The sequence below is a fragment of the Ornithodoros turicata genome, chromosome 2 (assembly GCF_037126465.1).
Source record: "Ornithodoros turicata isolate Travis chromosome 2, ASM3712646v1, whole genome shotgun sequence".
Lineage (NCBI taxonomy): Eukaryota > Metazoa > Arthropoda > Arachnida > Ixodida > Argasidae > Ornithodoros > Ornithodoros turicata.
This window is the reverse complement of record NC_088202.1, coordinates 46,728,683-46,746,596: the sequence shown is the minus strand read 5'-3', so window position 1 is coordinate 46,746,596 and position 17,914 is coordinate 46,728,683. Positions and strand designations below refer to the sequence as shown.

At 47.3% G+C, this 17,914-nt stretch overlaps 1 long non-coding RNA gene across 1 annotated transcript; it reads right to left on the bottom strand.

Annotated features, from left to right (window-relative positions):
• Positions 1-14,525: 14,525 nt before the first annotated feature.
• On the bottom strand, positions 14,526-15,356 carry LOC135385366 (uncharacterized). Its single transcript, XR_010420392.1, has 3 exons — positions 15,058-15,356; positions 14,889-14,981; positions 14,526-14,809 (listed from the first exon to the last, which is right to left on the bottom strand). It is a non-coding gene; the product is annotated as an uncharacterized LOC135385366 (long non-coding RNA).
• Between the last annotated feature and the right edge of the window lie 2,558 nt (positions 15,357-17,914).

Below are 17,914 nucleotides of genomic sequence, written 5' to 3'. Positions count from 1 at the left end.
TGAAAGGCATGGAATAAGCTTCGAGGACGCGCATGATTACTGCAGCTATGCTCGGTAGATAGAGTCGCAAATCGTCGACGTTGTCGTCGTGCGGGGAACAGAGAATTGTGTACCTAGTAGCCGTTCCGTCAAATGCCTCATCTGTGACAAAGAAAGGAAGGAAACGCCTCTCCGTTATGGAGGGATGATTCTCTACGACGTGTTCTCTCAATTCAACGATTCTACGACCCTCGACGGGGTCCTCATCCCTTCAAAATTCTGGGCTTGCATCTGGTGATTCGTCTCGAACCCTACCAGACAGAGAAATGAAATGTGCATAGGATTGATCCCCTTCCCACATGAGTAATTCGTCTGCATTGTCGTGCCCATCCAGGGGTTCGTCGTCGTCGTCCGTTTCACTTATTACGAAAGGTGGACTACTGACTCTGCCATCGTCATCTGAAAGGACGACTGGACTGTTACCGAGATTCTCTATTCTAGCTTTGTGCTCTCTTTCTACGGCCGCGAGCATGGCATCGATGGGGTCGTACTGACATACGAGACAGATGGGTAGAAATCCAGCGAACCGGTAGAATGTAGGAAGGAGTTGCCTCAGGACAGAAGCCGCCGATATTTCGAACAGAGACTGTTCTTCTTCTGGGCACTGTCCTCATCATTGGCATGGTATTTAAATGGTTAGGTGTGACGTGTTTAAAGGTTCATGCGAATTGTGGGTCAACAGCCCGGAGGGAAGAAAGGTTCCATATGGGGTTTTACGGCCGGAGTGAATGGCTGCTTTGTTAGAGTGTGGAGGGGATTATGTGAACGTAGTGATCTAGGCTACAGACCGGTTACAGAAAAATGGAAGGTTCACGAACACGTGGGCGAAACGGGACAATAGGCAAGAATTGGCAAGCATAGCGAAAGATAAGGAGGTTAGTGATTACGTGGGGAAAATTCCAGAACCAGCAACGTTTTTTTTTTTTATATTTGTAATGCAAAGTTGTGGCATGCAATAAAGAAACGAATTTTAAACGAAAAGAAAAACTTTATTGCACGAGCAATAAAGAAAGTAGAAAGCAGTGGCCATTCAGAACATAACAGATGATAATGGAGGTAGAAGGGAAAAGCATATTTTATTTGTGAAGTGTTTCTAGGGTGCCTTGTGATTTGTTGATACCGGACGGGTGAAGAGCGTTGAACTTGTATATGAGATAAGACTCCCTATCACGTCTGTCACGTGTGGATCTAAAACCGGTTTCTAGAATATATAGTTTAATGTTGTCAAAATTGTGACCAGGAACGTTAAAGTGTTCGGTGACTGCTTTGGGGAGTTTGTTGGACGTGTCGGTTCTGTGTCCGGTAAGGCGGTTGTTCGTTTGTTGGCCGGTTTCACCAATGTATTGCATAGAGCAGTCGCCGCATTCAATGCAGTATATGACATTGGAGCTTGTGCATGTGAATGCGTGGTTAATGGGGTGGGTGTAATTGCTCGCAGTGCTTTTGATGGAGTTAGCGTGTTGAACGTGCTTGCATGTTTTGCAGCGCGGGAGGTTGCAGGGTCGTGTTCCCGTGTACGGGGTGCTTGTTTTGCTGATTTTGGCATTGACCAAGGAGTCTGCCAGGTTTTTTGCGCGTCGGTATGTCACCTGTATGGGATTTGTGAGTATATTGCTAAGTCGGTCACTGCTTTGAAGGAGGGGCTCGTGCTTCTGTAGAATGGCTTTGATGTTTGGAAGTGCATTGAAATATCTTGTGATGAAGCTTATTTGGCACGCGTCAGGCTTTTTTCGGTTTTCCAGAACCTCGTCTCGGTCGAGTGTGAGTGCCTTGCGACGGAATTCGGTTAGGAGGGAGTCTGGATAGTCCCTTTGGGCAAGTGTACTGCAGAGTTCGTCAAGCTTCTCAGCGTAATCTGTGTCGTTTCAACAAATTCTGCGTAGTCTTACACTCTGCCCATTAGGATATTCCAACCTTACAGTGACGCGGGTGGTGACTCTTGAAGTGAAGGTATTGTTGTTTGTCAGTTGGCTTTTTGTACAGGGTTGTGATGAGGTTGCCGTTGTCTAGTGATATTGTGGTGTCGAGGAAGTTAATTAAGTGAGTTGACTGTTGTGATGTGAACTTTATGTTGCTATGCGCGGTGTTCAGTAGATCTATGAACTTTTGAAACTCATGTTCCCCGTGTTCCCATATTATCAGAATATCATCGATGTATCGAAGGTACACCGTGGGTTTCAATGAGAGGGTGCTGAGAACTTTGTTTTCTAAGAACCCCATGAAGATATTTGCGTATGTGGGTGCAACAGGTGTGCCCATACTTGTACCGTGTACTTGTAGGTAGTGTTCGCCATTGAACTCGAAGTAGTTCAGTTTAAGGAACAAGTACAATAGAGCGAGTATGGTTTCCGTGTCTTTTCTGGTGTTTGTTGTAGAAAGGGTATTGCAGAGGGCTGTGATTCCGTCGTTGTGTGGGATGTTAGTATACAGTGATGTCACATCCAGCGTGGCTAGTATTGTGTCCCTACCAAATGTACGAGTGTTGTTTATATCTCTGATTATTCTGAGGAGGTGGGGTGTGTCTTGTACATGCGATGGCAGTGTTGTCGGAATATGGTTTAAATAGTGGTCCAGGAATTTCGAGAGTCTTTCTGTTGGTGTGTTGTTATTAGATACAATTGGCCTGCCGGGGATGTCAGCCGTATAGAGCTCGTTGGCGTGTACCTTGTGGATTTTGGGCAGTAAATAGAAACGACCTGCGCCTGTGTTTGATGGGGCGAGATATCTGAGGTCATCACGTGTGATGAGCTTTCGTTCGTGGAGGTCCTGTATGGTACGGGTTATTGGACATACGAGCAGCGTGGCACTGCGGTCAAACAAAATCAGTACGAGATTTCCCCTCACGAAACAATTAATGCTCACTTTTCCCTTCAGTTGAGGAATGCTTGAGATTGATGATGGTGAGAGAGGATGGGATGAGTCCCTGTGTGTGTTCAGTGTCATGCGGAGACAGCGGCTATCGCTTCCTGAAAAACAATGCCATACATAGAATACACTCTCACATCAGAACCAGTCAACTTACATTTTGCTCCACGAAACGTCTCACGTCGTGGATGAATGCCCCTCGTGGGCTTCCTATCAATCGTCGTAGAACCAGAGCAACTTTTATAGTCGCTACATCGCTCTCCTCCTCCTCGCATTGCGACGGTGCCGTTTGCACTTTGACCACCCCCGCCTTGCGTCTTTCGCGCCTTTTTCCTTTTTCGATGTCGCATATGACAATGATACCATCGACGTTGCATAAAACATTACACTATTGTCTAGCTAACACTCTGGGCCGACTTCTATATGACGACGAGAAGATCCGGTGTGGGATTCGAACCCACGAACCTTCTACACTGGACGTGATACACTTACCACTAGTCTAATTCATGCTGCGTGACGCTTTTCTTATCGCAGGGCTCATGTCTACACACGTCCAAACATGTTCAAACACGTCTTAACATGTTCAAACACGTTCAATGACGTCATAGAGAGGGAGAGAGATGAACTAGTGTGCCCAGGGACGACTTCGACGGTTCGCCCGTATCCGAACACGTCCAAACATTTTCAAACACGTCTTAACATGTCCAAACACGTTCAATGACGTCATAGAGAGTGAGAGGAAAAGCTTTACTATAAATATCGAAGCGAACGTTCGATCGTCATTCTCGTGCCATCATGCTCAGCTTGGTAGATCCTCGTAAGTAATACCCATGACGTCATCATCGTCGAAATGTTTGGAGTGTTTCCTTTCCAGTTTACAACACTTTTGCTGCGCGTGAAGTCAGTTTTTTCCCGCCTCACATATATCTGGAGATTGGCAGCGCCCGCTTCTTCTGCACCAATTGCGGTGGATTGTGGTCCAAAGGTACGCTTCCTCATTATTTTTAATACGTTCCATAATCGATCACATTTTTTTCAGAGCAAAAGCATTGGACGGACTGATAGATTCGCCTGTGTCTCGGCTGTCGGACGGTACTGTTCGACCGCCAGCGTCTTAATCATGCTGCTCAACAGATGGTTTATTGGGAAACGACATTTTTCTCATCCATTTCTTCCCCGTCGTCGCGAACAATGCGCGCGGTCAAAGGCACGAAGCTACCGTAGAGATCCAAGTGTGCCCTTTGTAAATTTTTAATAGAAAATTCGATCACGGAATTATTTACCCCGTTGACCGGATAAATGAGTTGGTACGAAGTATCTTGCACGCCGTATTGAATGGAAGGGGGTTCGAATATCATCACGTCACTCGTAAGACAATGCGGTGACTGTTGCGTCTGTATTTTTCTTTTCGTTGACGTCATGATGGACAGAGCGCGCAGCGGATGTGTGACCTTCACGGCTTACCAAAGATATCTGCAGGTGCGTCGTGTGTCGGCGCCTTTTGTTGTCTTTTGCGACGTTTCTTTCCATTGTTGTTGTTGTTTCCAGAGCCCTCCATGGAATCCAGCACGTCTCTCCCCGTTGCTATGGCCGTCTTTTTTACTGCGCGCGATATTCCTTCGCCATCGGCCAAATTCCGCGCCAACGCTTCAACGTTCTCTTGCCGATCGGTTTTATTTGCTGCCAGATGGGAACGATAAACTTGTATATGTTGCTCAACACACCGCCCCCTCGTTGGAAAAGGGGCCCCGTGTACACGGGAATTATTTTGGGGGAATTACGGTACATATTTGAAATGCAATGTTAGATTGGTTCTGCCTTTGGACCGCAACGGCAAATGTCTTCCCGTTTCGTCCGCGAGAACGATCGTCACTGAGGGAATTTCGAATTGAGACAGGTTAAAATACTGGATGTTATCTAACGTGTAGGTAACGACGTGCTCGTCTTTCTTGTAATAAAAGGGTAGTGTTTTTAATATTTTTTTCCCGCTCCCCACGTACGTGGGTTCCACGATATCCGTGTACACGATTTGTGAAACGGGGGTTCCAGGAGTACCTCGACGGAGCTCGTGGCATCCTCCTCACCCGTGAACACGGTACGCGATTCGAAGCCCAAAAGCACGGCCAGGTACTCGGAAAGTCTTAAGGTGGATGTGCCCTTGAAAAGCCGAATTTTACATTTCTGTTCGGTTCCGTTGAAGCTGAAGCGCGCGCGTTCGCCTACGCGCTGGTTAATCGCATCCAGAAGTGCTTGCAACGTCGCATAATAGCCGGGAGGCAGATGTACTTGCAAAGATTGGGGAATTTTCGTCTTGATCGTGAAAGACAATTGGCGCGCTATGGGGAGACAGACGCGTAGCGTTTCTCCGTGTCCCTCGACGGGTATGACATGTAGCAGCTTGACAAAGGGTTCCGGTAAGTGCAACCCTTTCGGCGTTCTCAGAGAGTAGACGCTATCCGTGAATTCTAGCGAGGCGTCCAGCTTGTGCATTTGGAAATACTTGTTGAGTGTGTTACGTAGGAACATGGTTTCTGAATTCAAAGTGACGTCGCTGAAAGCGACTGGTACGGCGTGCTCCAATAACATGGAGGTGGCTTCGCGTTTGCTCAATTTGGGAGGCTTCACCGCACGACCTGCTTCGCGGGACGCTAGCGAGGCGTCGAGCGCCTGTGCGAGCCGAGGGTCCAATTCCACGGCCTTCATGTCCACGGGTAAGACAAAGTCGTATCGCGATTTATTGTACGCGAAAGAAACATGAAATTCCGAAAGGGCTTTTCCCAAATCCCTCTTGAGATCCAACGTGACACAAAAAGTTCTCCCGGCTTCGACCGTGTCCTCGAAAGAAACCTCGATTTTCACATCTTGCCTTTCGTACCCGATATTTAGAAAATCGTTGCTTATGCTGAGATCCATCAGACCGACTTTATAGCGATTCGAGAGCTGAAGCGGACTATCGAAAGCTACCGTGAAGGCGTTGAGTTTATTCGAGGGAAACTTATCCACGCTGCCGTTCGAGAGCAGGTGGACGTAGATGTCTGACGTCATTTCCCAATCTTGACCACGTCGCTGCTCGGAACCCAATTGTCGTGTTCTTTGTTGTAACCGAACCAGCGAACCAAGCAGAAGCTCTGACCGTTCACTTGCTTCTTTCTCAGCACTTTCATTACTGGCCAAGGCTGATTGGCGTCTTGGGTTACGACGAGTACCTCCAAGAACGACGAGTAGACGAGTAGAAAGATCCGTCCACTTCCTTACCCCGGTAATCTTCCAGGTGCACGACGGGAGGGGAGGTGTCTCTTAGGCGGGAGACGGTGAAAATCTGAGGCGACCAACTCCCGTCCGAGCTCTGATGAAAACCTTTTCTGTGTAGTAGGACCCTCACTTTATCTCCCACATTGAGCTTCTTTTTCACGAAGGGTACGACGGGCTTCCCATTTATCTTATTGAACAGCTCCAATTCATTTTCGGGTGTGACTTTGGACGGGCTGATGCCCAAGGTCCTGTGTTTGGTGTTGTTGTAGTCGCGCACCATCTTGGGAAGCGCGGAAACGAAGTGGTATTTTCCGGTTACTCTAAAATAGCAGAATATTCTGTCGCGTAAAGTGCGTATCACCCGTTCAGCCTGCGATGCTTTGATTACTGGAGAGAAGGTGGAATACATGTAGACCTTCTTTCGTGACAGATACTTCTTGACGGTCTTGTTGTAGAATTCCCCTCCTCTGTCGCAAAAGATGCGTGTAGGTGCATTACCTCCCCGAAAAAGTCTTATCATGGCCCTTTTCATTTGGGCGGGGCGCTTCGTCTTTAGCGGGAGGGTGCGCAGAAAGCGGGAGAGGGAATCGATTGCCACGAGAATGTAGCGGTAGCCGCCGTTGAATCTCTTGTATTTTGAAAAGTTGGCGAGGTCCATTTGCCACACGTCGTTGATCTTGAGCGCAGTGATGCGTCTCCTATTAAACTTTCTTCTGACCGGATGGTGTAGCGTGTAGGCATCCAGCTTTCTGAGAATGGTGAGAGCCTTCTTTTTGCTCAAATGATGCGCTTTTCTATAGCGGTCCACACCCCCCAAACCACCCGCTGGTTTCTCATATCTCTCCATAAGTCGTCCACGCAATGGAGGCTTGCTGCCGCTGCTGTTGAGGCTCGCGAGATTTGGGTAGAGAAATCAGGCGCAATAGTTTCGAGACCTTGGGGAACCAGGAAGGTTTCTTTTCCGTTCTACGTTGCAACAAATAATTGACGAGTTCGTAAACGGAGGAGTGCCTGATGGGCTTGCCCGACACGGAGACACAACCTTCGCGATCCCAGGAAAGAACCTTCTTTAATTCCGAGGCGATTCTTTCCTCTTCGTCCACCTCTGGAAAGAGGAGTAAACAGTCAAAGTCATTTGTAGCGTCGGAGGTCTTGTTTTTATTGTCGTAAGGGTCAAATCCGTACTGCTTGAGTATATGATACAGTGCTTGCAGTATGAGCTTCACTTTGACGTCGTCACTCTCCTTCGAGGAAAGAATGTTTCCGATGGAGGAGGAGGTGGTCACTTCAATTCTCTTGGCCATTGGCAAAAAGGTTCAACACGGCGGAAAGTAGGAGAGGAACCGCCGACAAAAGAACGCCCTGTCCTCGCTGCTGAGACAGATAGCGCTTCAAACGTTGCGGATTCTTGTGAATCTCTTTGTAGGCAAGCCGTCGTAAGAAGCGTTTGTGCTTCTTCAAACGCGCGAACGTGTCTGGAGCTACAGCCACCTTTCCATTCAATACATTGAGGCAAATTTCGGAGAGGTGTTTCATGTAGGACGAGGAAGAACATCTCAAGACGTCGCGACGGCGTGGAGGGGGTAGAGTGGAGAGTACTTTGAGTAAAGTGAGGTGAGGGCGGAGATTGATTTCGGGGCGTAGATATATTGACGTTCACCTGGAAAGATATTGCTACGCAAGCTGTGATCCTCGTGCGTATAGTTGTGGAGATCCACAAGTAAATAAGTGTGGGGCAACGACATCGGTTGTTTATATGTGTCCAGAAAATACTCCAACCTTTTCCTGCCAAATAGCTGTTGCCCGAAATGTTCCATCTGGTGCACGCTGCACACGGTGCGCCACAGGACGACGTAACTGGCGTTGTAGGATATAGTTCTAAAATGGCTACTGTCGAAAAAGATGTTTTGAACGAGTAAGAAGATCGACGCGTTGGCGTGGTGAGAACCCCAAATGAAAAGATCGGTCACCTCCTTCAAGGAACCGGCGTCGGTCATGTGATCGTCGACGACGATCAGCGTAGCGCGCGACGTGTCCCACTCTCGCGGTAGCTCCTTGGTAAATTTTACGGAGTCCCCAAATTCATCCTGCATGCTCGGCGAAGCATATTTCTGCACGTAGAATATTTGTAACGGAGGCTTGTCCACCATGTCGTTCAGGTTCCTCAGCACGTTCGCAACGAAAGTAGATTTGCGCACATGGAGGGGCCGCTTAAGATACAGCGAAAAGGATGACAGAAACGAAAAGGTTCGGGGGAAGACATGTTGTGTGTGTACATGTTGCATGAAGAAAAAGAAGAGACTGAGACTCAAAGAGGGATGCATCGCTTTTATTTACACGTCGTCGTCGTCCTCTAGATCGGAACTGCGTTCCCAATACAGATTATCCAGGCTAAAGTTGGACTTCTTTTTCGTCAGTCTATCCACCGTTAAGATGCAGTCGAGCATCTTCATCTTGTCCTGACACATTTCTAGACGTGCTTGCAACCATTCCAGGCGGTGGACTTGAAAGGCTTCCTCCACGATGCTTCTTTGTTTTTGTCTTTCCTCGCCGACGAGAAACGCAGGAGAATAAACCGCACATGGCGTTTTCCACGTATCGGTCAGAATGATGACGCGAGCGCGGTGCACGCTGCCTTTATACAGATAAATGCGCGCAAAGCAAGGAGAGCGAAACCGAAACTGAGAAGCCACCCGTCGCCGCTAGGAGCGCGCGCGCGGCGGGAGGAGCGGAGAGGCGAAACCGAAACCATCCGCGGGCGGGCGGCGCAGAGGGCGCTAGGAGCGCGCGCGCGTGCGTAGCTGCCGCGTCGCGTCGCCCCAGCCAGTTGCAGGCTGGCTGTCGCGGGGAGCAGACATGTGCTCGGTTGCTCCGCAGTCCCCGCGCCCGCTCAGTTTCTGGCTGGCTGTCGCGGAGAGCAGACGTGTGCTTGGTTGCTCCTCAGTCCCCGCGCCCGCTCAGTTTCTGCCTGGCTGATGAGCAGTCACCGCGGGGGAAAAGGTGAGTGATTTGCCGCATTGTTTTACCGCGCTGCTTTTCTCGCATGTTTGCCGTGCCCCCGTGTTTAGCAGTGACCAACGAGTGATTTGCCGATGTTTGACTGCGCTCGTGTTAAGCCTTTTCTCGCATGTTTAGACTTGTTCAGCAGTGACCAAGCCTTTTCTCCTTGTTGACGCACGTTTAGCGGTTCCCGCCTTGTGTTAGGTGTATAGTGTTGAGGCGCTGTGGTTAGGCCTAGTCGATTGCCTTTTCCCCGATGTGTACTGTTTTCTCCGTGCTGTTTAGCAGTAGCGGTTAGACCTTTTCTCTTGCATGCCTTGACTTGTTCAACAGTGTTTGCATTTTCTACCTGCCGCTAGTATCTTGGTCTGGCTTTCTCGCATAGAGCTATGATGGTGGCGCCACCTGGTGTGATGCCTTGCAACTAAGTGGCCACCTGTCGTCGATCTCTGCAACTGCTGGGTGCCAACTACCAACATGGCTGCCGCTGGTCACACCGGAGCGGTTTTTTTCGCCACGACATCGTTGATTTTCGAATAAATTGTTTCTCTCCACTCTATTTCTATCTATTTATTTTATTTTCTACCTTTTTTTTATTTTTTTAGCAGCTCAAGTAGCCGGAAACTCACACAGTGGTCTGGACACGTCTTAGATGCTTCCCAATTAGTGTAATGACTCCCTGAATGATCCTAATTACTGTGGGGGGTCGCAAATTGCTCTAATTGCTAATTAATGGCGTCCAGATGACTGTGTGAGTTTCCGGATACTTGAGCTGATCCAATACTACCTACGCCGTACTACCGTTACAAGATAGGGTGTACCAGTAGCCCACTGTGCCCGGAGTGTGGTGTGCCAGCGACCGCGGAGCATGTGATCATGGCATGTGCCATTTACAGGAGGGAGCGTCACTTGTTGGCAAACGCTTTTGCGCGGATTGACAGCCGACCACTTGACCTCAGACTCATTTTGGGACCATGGGACAAACGAAAGCAGATGTCGGTCTTGCGACGCTTTATCAAATTCGTTGCCTGATTGACTCCCTCTAAGACCCCGTTAGCGTCGTCAGCATCATCCTCATCGCCGTCCTCTCATTTTTCCCGAATAGCAATCAGGTAGCATTCTGCTCAATGAGCGGAAGCCATCCCCATATCATCGTCATCATGAATCTCTCTCTCACACTCTCTCTCTCTCCAGTTATTTGTGTTCCGTGATGATACATCCTCAACTACCGTAGATTGAGTCTAAGTTCAAAAATGCAAAATATCAAGTTCGAATAATTTATGAACAAATTTCAATAGATGCTGAGTGTCCAAATGTAGCTGTCGAATGTGCTACCTATTTAGTAGCATGCCTGCACGCTTAGTGCCTTTCAAGTGGCACACAGAAAGCGATTGACCACATATAGTAATGCAGTAATGCTATGTTCATAACACCACAGTCCAATATTTGTCAGTTGAACATTGATATGTTCAGCTGACAAATATTTGACTAATGTAAATTAACCCTTTGAAAAAACGACACCAGGCAGTCTTTATGGGTAATTCATTTGCCAAATGATTCAAACGTCTTGGTTGCATACCAGCCAATTTGGGAGACTGCCTGCTGTGCGACTGGGGAGAGGGGATACGTTAATCTCATTGCATTTGCAATCGTGTTGCATTTGAAATCGTACTGCCACTGTATTGCAATTCCTGTATGTCATAAGTTGGCACTATCGGGTGGAGCTGCGAGGTGCTATCGTTGCTTCCGTCAACCGCAGTTGCGAAGATTCATAATTTCAGGACACTGCATTTCGTGCAGCCCCACTCATTTGGCAGTAGTCTTCATTCTTCCACACCTGTAGCCCTTCGCTCCGTCACAATTTGGGAACATCTTCTGGAACAGCGATCACACGTTGTCGCTTACACTCTGCGACTGGTCGTGTTCAACCAGAGAACCTGTGAAAAGGCACTTGACATTTATGACGAACACGTACAGATATTTCTTCTGTTTGGAGAGCGCGATCGGAGGCGACAAAACTGCTGTTCCAGAGTGGACTGACGGTAGGACAATAGCACGTCTGTTCGAGAAACACTGACAGAACCAAACCCGCTATCTGCCGCCACCTCCAGCCATGGATGGTCATGCCGCGAATCACGTGTTATGGGCTGTCTAATTCTCCAGGAATACGTTCGCACAGCACTTAAATGAAAATTAGATAATAAAAGCCCAGGTCCCCAATTTTGCGAGAGATTGAAGGGCTGGTCCGTACAATTGGGAGACTGAACGAAATCCAGGAGAGTTGGCCCCCAGATATGTGCCCGACACCTCTCGGTTCCCTTCACTGAAAAGTGAATACAAACCTGTCGAAACTTTATGTTCAGCGAAAAGCTTGAACCTTCAAAAGTTCAAATGTCAAAGAACTCCGCTGAAATCGCTGTAGTTTTTCTTTAATCGAATTTTCCATGATGATTGCATATCCAGGGACCTAGTAGGAAGCCGAGCAACAATTGCATCACCCCGCGCCATCTGACGAGTACGCACTAATACGCGCGCGTCTCTCGCTGATCCGGCCAAAACGAAAATGGCAGTGGGCATTTGTGACCACTTTCTACGTCGAGAATGTCGAACCTCTTGAGCATGAGTGCGCTAGAATTCCGCATTCGAGAACTATCGCCCACACAGAACATCTGTTCGTGCGATAGCGTGCTGGAAAGTGTGTGCTTCGCAGCAGAAGATTCCTCTTCCAGAGATTTACAGGAGTCACCTTCGTCCTCACCAGTAGCTGACCGTGCAATGAACACGGACTGGACACGGACTGGACACGGACACCGAAGTCCTGCAAGTGTCGTGTGGTCTTTACGCGCTACTTGAACGGCAAACTGGACGGAAAACCCTTATTTCTACATGAAATTCCGTTATATCACCTGTTGACTATTAACAAGAAACAACAACAACTTTATTTTTTACCTTGGAGAGCGGGGAGTTTCATCGCCCATTTCATCTACCCCATTGCTGGTTGGAATGGGGGGAATAAAATAACGAGCCCCTTCACAATAACTATCCAAGTCCAATGGTGTCCAGAAATGTCAGAAGAGCTTTGAGCGCAGAGCGTTGCTGGGCTGGATTGGGCAAGGAACCAAGAAATTTCGATAGGGAGAAAGGGTGAGAGTCCAGCTGACGAAGAGACTCGGAGAGTGTGGTTCGGGAAGGTCGGTAGTGAGGGCAATGAAGAAGAATATGCTCCAGATCCTCAAGAGCACCACAGTGGCAGCAGGTGGGAGAGTCAACTTGTCTCAAGCGGTAACGCCACTGAGCTGTAAAGGCCACATCAAGGCGCATTCGGTGGATTAATGCAGCATCTTGACGAGAGGTGTTTCGTGGCATGCGGAAAGCGAGCGTTGGATCAACTCTGCTCAACATAGAGGGGGGGGGGGGAGAATGTCGGTTGTCCGTTGGCGGGAAGCCAGGGGTGTCACTAGGCGTCGCAGAATTGAACGGCGGTCTCCTCTCAGCAGAACAATACGGGTCCGTTTCCGATACAAGAGTGCTGCATCTGCGGCGCTGTCGGCCTGCTCGTTCCCCACGACACCACAATGGGCTGGCACCCACTGGAGAACTAGCCGGTGGCCTGCGGCGTAGATAGTGTGGTAAGCCATTAACACATCTGTGACTAGGGATGCGGATGGGCCTCGTATGCCGGAATTTTCAATTGCGTGAAGTGCAGATTTGGAGTCTGTAAAGACTGCCCATTCCCGGGGTGTAAAATCAGCTATGTGTTGTAGAAAGAAAAGGATGGCATAGAGTTCCGCAGCTGTGGAGGAGGTTGAATGTGAAAGGCGTCTTCCGTGCACTACGCCTTCGGATGGTATGACGAATGCTATTAACAAGAAGGATATGGGGAGCTCTGAGAAAGTACAATAGAAAGTATTCTTCCTGCCTCCGTCGTGCATGCTATTAGAGATGCTTTTCCCATCATTGTGCAGAGTTGTAGAAATGCAATTTTTCATTTCTTGCTTGCTGCAAGTTTTTCTCATTGCTCTTTCTTTGCAGTCACAGCATATTATAAATATTAGTTTGTTCCTGGAGGGTTAAGTAATCTGGGTCATACCTGTATTTGAAGATTAAACTCATGTCTTGTATATATGAGGAATAAATAAGATAATTTTCAGCAGTGTCGTTTCAGCTGAACTGTGTTCATAACATTTTAATATATAATTCTTCTTGACCAGGTTTCCAAATGTCAATTAATGTTTGAACCGCGATTTGAATTTAACACTTAATTAACTCTGTTTTGCTAAAAAGAGTACTTGTAACTGATTCATTATCATATCACAAACTAACATTTGTAAAGAAGGACTTGGGGGCTGACTTCAAGTATTAGCAACCCTTGATCTGAGTTCAAAGTTAACCATGCAGCATTGGTGTGGGCAATAGTACTCCAAAATGGCTAAATAATTTATTGCGTAAGCTCGTTGTTACTGTAATTGAGATGTACTTTTGTAAAGTAATTTTGACAGCCCTGCAAATTGAAACTGGCTTCATTGTACACGACAAACACATCGTAACATTTAATTGCAATACAATATAAGACCAGAAGCAACATTTTGTCAGAACTCAAACTATATTTTTCTTTTTTATTGTCCAGGGATTTAGGAGACGGAGTAGGACTTTCTGCCCCCTGATCTTTTGACGTACTTGGTAGAGTTGTAAAACCTGCAACAAAATAAACAAGAGAAATATAAACAGCTTTGTCTTTTCCTTTTGAATTTAACGAGCAAGTTATATTTTACCATTTTTGCACTTTTGTTTTCTCTGTTGATGAAAAGAGTACAGGAGCAATAATGCTGCAAACAGATCCAACAATGACCTGTCACCTTGATGAAGATGAGAACTGTTCTTCACGTGTGCTAAGAGAGAGAGAACAAATGCTCAATGAAGTTTGTACAGAAACAGCAAATCTCCGTCGACTAAAATTTTAGATATGTGGGTGTTACCAAATCGTGTAGTTTCCATCGAAAGGTAGGACTACCCTACACTTTTCACTCGTGGCAGCGTGCAGAGGAAAACTCTTTGAAGTTATGATCTACGGCAACAAAAAGATTTGGCATGTTGATAAGGCAAGGCAAGGTTGTTTGGTTGTTGTTGGTAGGTTGTTGGCATGTTGATGTGCTATACCGTTATAGCACATCAATATAGATGAGGTGCAAACACAGTAGACAGCGTGATGGCTGCAAGCTCTCAATTGAAGGTTTATTCAACAGAACCAGAAACTGAAATCGTGAGTAGAAAAAGGCAGTGCCAATACAACGCATGGAGAACCAAATTAATCTCTGAGAAGGTAGGATCGGAAAAGCAATAAAGGTTTGAAATGACCGTTGTGTCCCAGATATGGGAACTCTGCAAATTTAGGACCAATATGATGTGGTAACTTTGCATGGCTCACTGTAGCTGCAACACGCTTTGAACAATTCCAGTAGTGGGGCTTCAAAGACAATGAACTTTTGCTGTTTCACCGGGCATTCAAGTGTAGAAAATGCATCTCTAGAAAATTCATTAGCGTTCCTTAGTCATAATGATATCTCGACAGGAAGTATTCCTCTACCCTTCAAAGAAGCTAGTAGTCCTCATCGGTTTCTTCTCCTACTGTTGACGTCACACAAATGTTCTGCATCTGTCCAAAGACTCAAAAAATGTCACAAAGTCTGCAACACGTAACAAATCTAGCAATTCCACCTGTGGACTTTGCATACCTGCTTTCAGCTATTTCTGTCATGTCAACTTGAGTGCCTGGATCACACACACACACACGGAGCAGTCTTGCGCCACTTCAACACAGGAAAGCCCTAAAATTAAAGTTGTTGATGTTGACAACGTTCAGTACGGGACAAGTAAGATAACATAAGTTAAATGGTGTGATACCTGTACATAACTGAGACGTTGTGTTGAACTCGTCACCTCGATGAAGCAAACTTACTGGTTACTGAACGGCAGTTTGCTTCGGACGTCTTCGCAATTCGCCTCCACGGCATCTTCGTAGTCATCGGAAGTAAAATGAGCTCAGCACGCACGACAGGACTGCAGTATCTAATAGCCGAGTGCTTCGAACCACATTCGTTTTCGCGCACTCTCCTGTGGAATCGTGTGGTAGAAAACGCCCATCGTCGAAGATGAACGAAGATGTTTTTGCATCCCCGAACACCAAAACCACACAAGGCATATGTAGGTCTCTCGAATACGTGACACAGCAGACGCAGACATGTCATTCACTTCCATTTTCTGCTTCGCGCGACCAACATGACCACCCACGACGTAGACAATAAACGCATAAACGCGATAACACAGACGGCCTTGCAGATGCCGCGGCGGATCGTAGCTCGTCGCTGCGAAGTAGCTGAGCGCTTTATTAATGTAGAAACTATGGAAGTGAGCGTCATTTCTAAAATGGCGTTTAGCTTTAAGATAATGTGCGTCAATTTGTTCTCTACAAAATCAACTCTCACGTGGTAAGGGTTGACCAATCCCTGGGAGACCTGGACCCGAAACCCAAGTTGCTCCTTTTCGCCGTTCGTTGACAGCACCGTCCATGTTCCGGCAGTCTTCTAAATATTTAAACGTAAAAAATATGCCGAACTGAGAAGTAATGCTTTCTATGTGTTATCAAACAATAATGTTGTGCACGATAGTGGGCTAAAATATGGGGGTTATTTTTCACTTTACAGTCCCTTTAAAAAATACCATAGATAATCCGTCCTACCAATAAGCAAGGCGTCAAAAGTTATGAGGGGACAAATCACGCAAACCATACTACGAAGGGAGAAGCCGAGAGGGCTGACTTGTACGAATGCATAAATTTGTAGACGTCGTAACTGCAGAAAGGCTCGATATTTTTTAGTGAAACTTCGGCAAATGCCTATTTGTAGTACGAAGTATTTTTTTTTTCTTTATAAAGAACTGATGGACGGGGGAGACAGGGGCGTAAAACCTTTGGATCATTCAGCGTAGAATGACCCTGAGGTAAACATCAGTCCGCAGTTTGCTAGCTAAATGCTCTGTGACGTCGGAACAGCAAGGTCAAAATTCATTGCTTTGCACTGGTCCTCTTGCACTTTCTTCAAATTAGTAGCAGTTTCAAAGCAGCCTCAAACCACACAACGGCATTCCTTGCTAGGCGTCACTATTTGAAAGTTAGCTTCACCTCATAATCCAAAACGGATTTGGGAAGTAAAGGCAGGCTGCCACAGCTGCACTAAACTAACTTAACCTATCACTAAACTAACAAACTTTATGGTATATCAGATTAGTTTAGTGCCTTGCCTCCCCAAATCCGTTTCGATGGGGGCGAAGCTAGCTGTCACAGCAACCACACGGAACAGTAACTAATTACAACAGAAACTTGATTCAGCACGTACACGTCTTTGAAAACGTCACACTTGATCATCAACAGACACGCCGTAATCAACAAATCTTAAATTCATGGGGCACGTATTCGAATAACCAACGAGTGACGACGACTAAACTTTTTCGTTAAGCAGTCAGATCCTCGGCGATGGTGTTCTTCTGCCATTTCGTAAGTTGGGGACTGGTGACTTCCCGTCCAGTTTGCCTTTCTTGATCTAACATCGGCGAGAAAGAGTTTCTCTACCAGCTCGCAACGACTCCATCCATTGCTTGTCGCTACGTACGAACTTAACCTGCAAGAAAGACAATTTCAAAACACATTGCTAGAACTGCATGTCAGTGTGAAGTAGTCATCAAAACGTGTGACATACCGTTGCACAGAGAGCGGTTAGTAACTGTCTCACGGCACTGCATCTTGCGATCTCCACGTCAGCGCTCATGCCTGCAAGCAGAGTTAAAGGCACACACAAAAAAAAGAACGGGAATGCCTGTCACCAACAGGGGGTCACTGCGAGAGCTTCGCGGCCGCGCCAAGTGTGTCACCACGGTAGTATCGATTGGGGCGCCAACACCTCGCAAGACTTCTTCATCACGAAAATAAATCCCGACTTAATAGATGTACTTATTCTATAAAAACTGGACAAAGTGCGAGCCTATGGTAAACTCGTGCTCTTGGATTTAGAATGTGTGTGTGGTCACATTCCCTCAACCGTCAGCAAGCAATCCACACACACTCTGGGCGCGAGCGAGCGCGAGCTTTGAACCGTTGACGGTTGGAGTGGCAGCAGCGTAATGCGTGGTTCACACTACAACTTCTCTCCGTTGCGGTTACGGTGCGGATCCAGTGCGGAGGCGGCTGTCGTACGACACGCTGTTCAGACATATGCGTTCTTGATACGTCAAACGCTTGTGGTTGACCAATCACGTCTCCACTCCACCACGTCTCCATTCCACAGGCAGCCATGAACGGGCAACGTGATGTGGTCGGCGAAACTTTGAATCTCTGAATGAATCTCTGTACTCGGCTCGGCGTGGGTCGTAGAGCTACGGGTATTTCTCGACCTCTGAAATTAGAGCTTCTTGTTTTGCCAACGTGCTTTCACCGGAGGCAGCCATGTTGGAAAAGCACGCGACAGCACAGCAGTGATGCGCTTGCGCGGAGCGCGTTCGCTCATTGGTCAGCTGCATCTCCGCAGGTAGCCCGTACCGCATGGAGTTCGGTCGAGCTCAACTCTTGCGGTGCGTGTGCTTTTCGGAGTGTCGTGCTTCGTTGTCATGACAACCGTGTCGCGCCGCATCCGTAACGCATGAAAATACAACAGTGTGAACCAGGCATAAGCTGGAAGCTGGTGCGTTAATGTGCGTTTGTATAAACCTG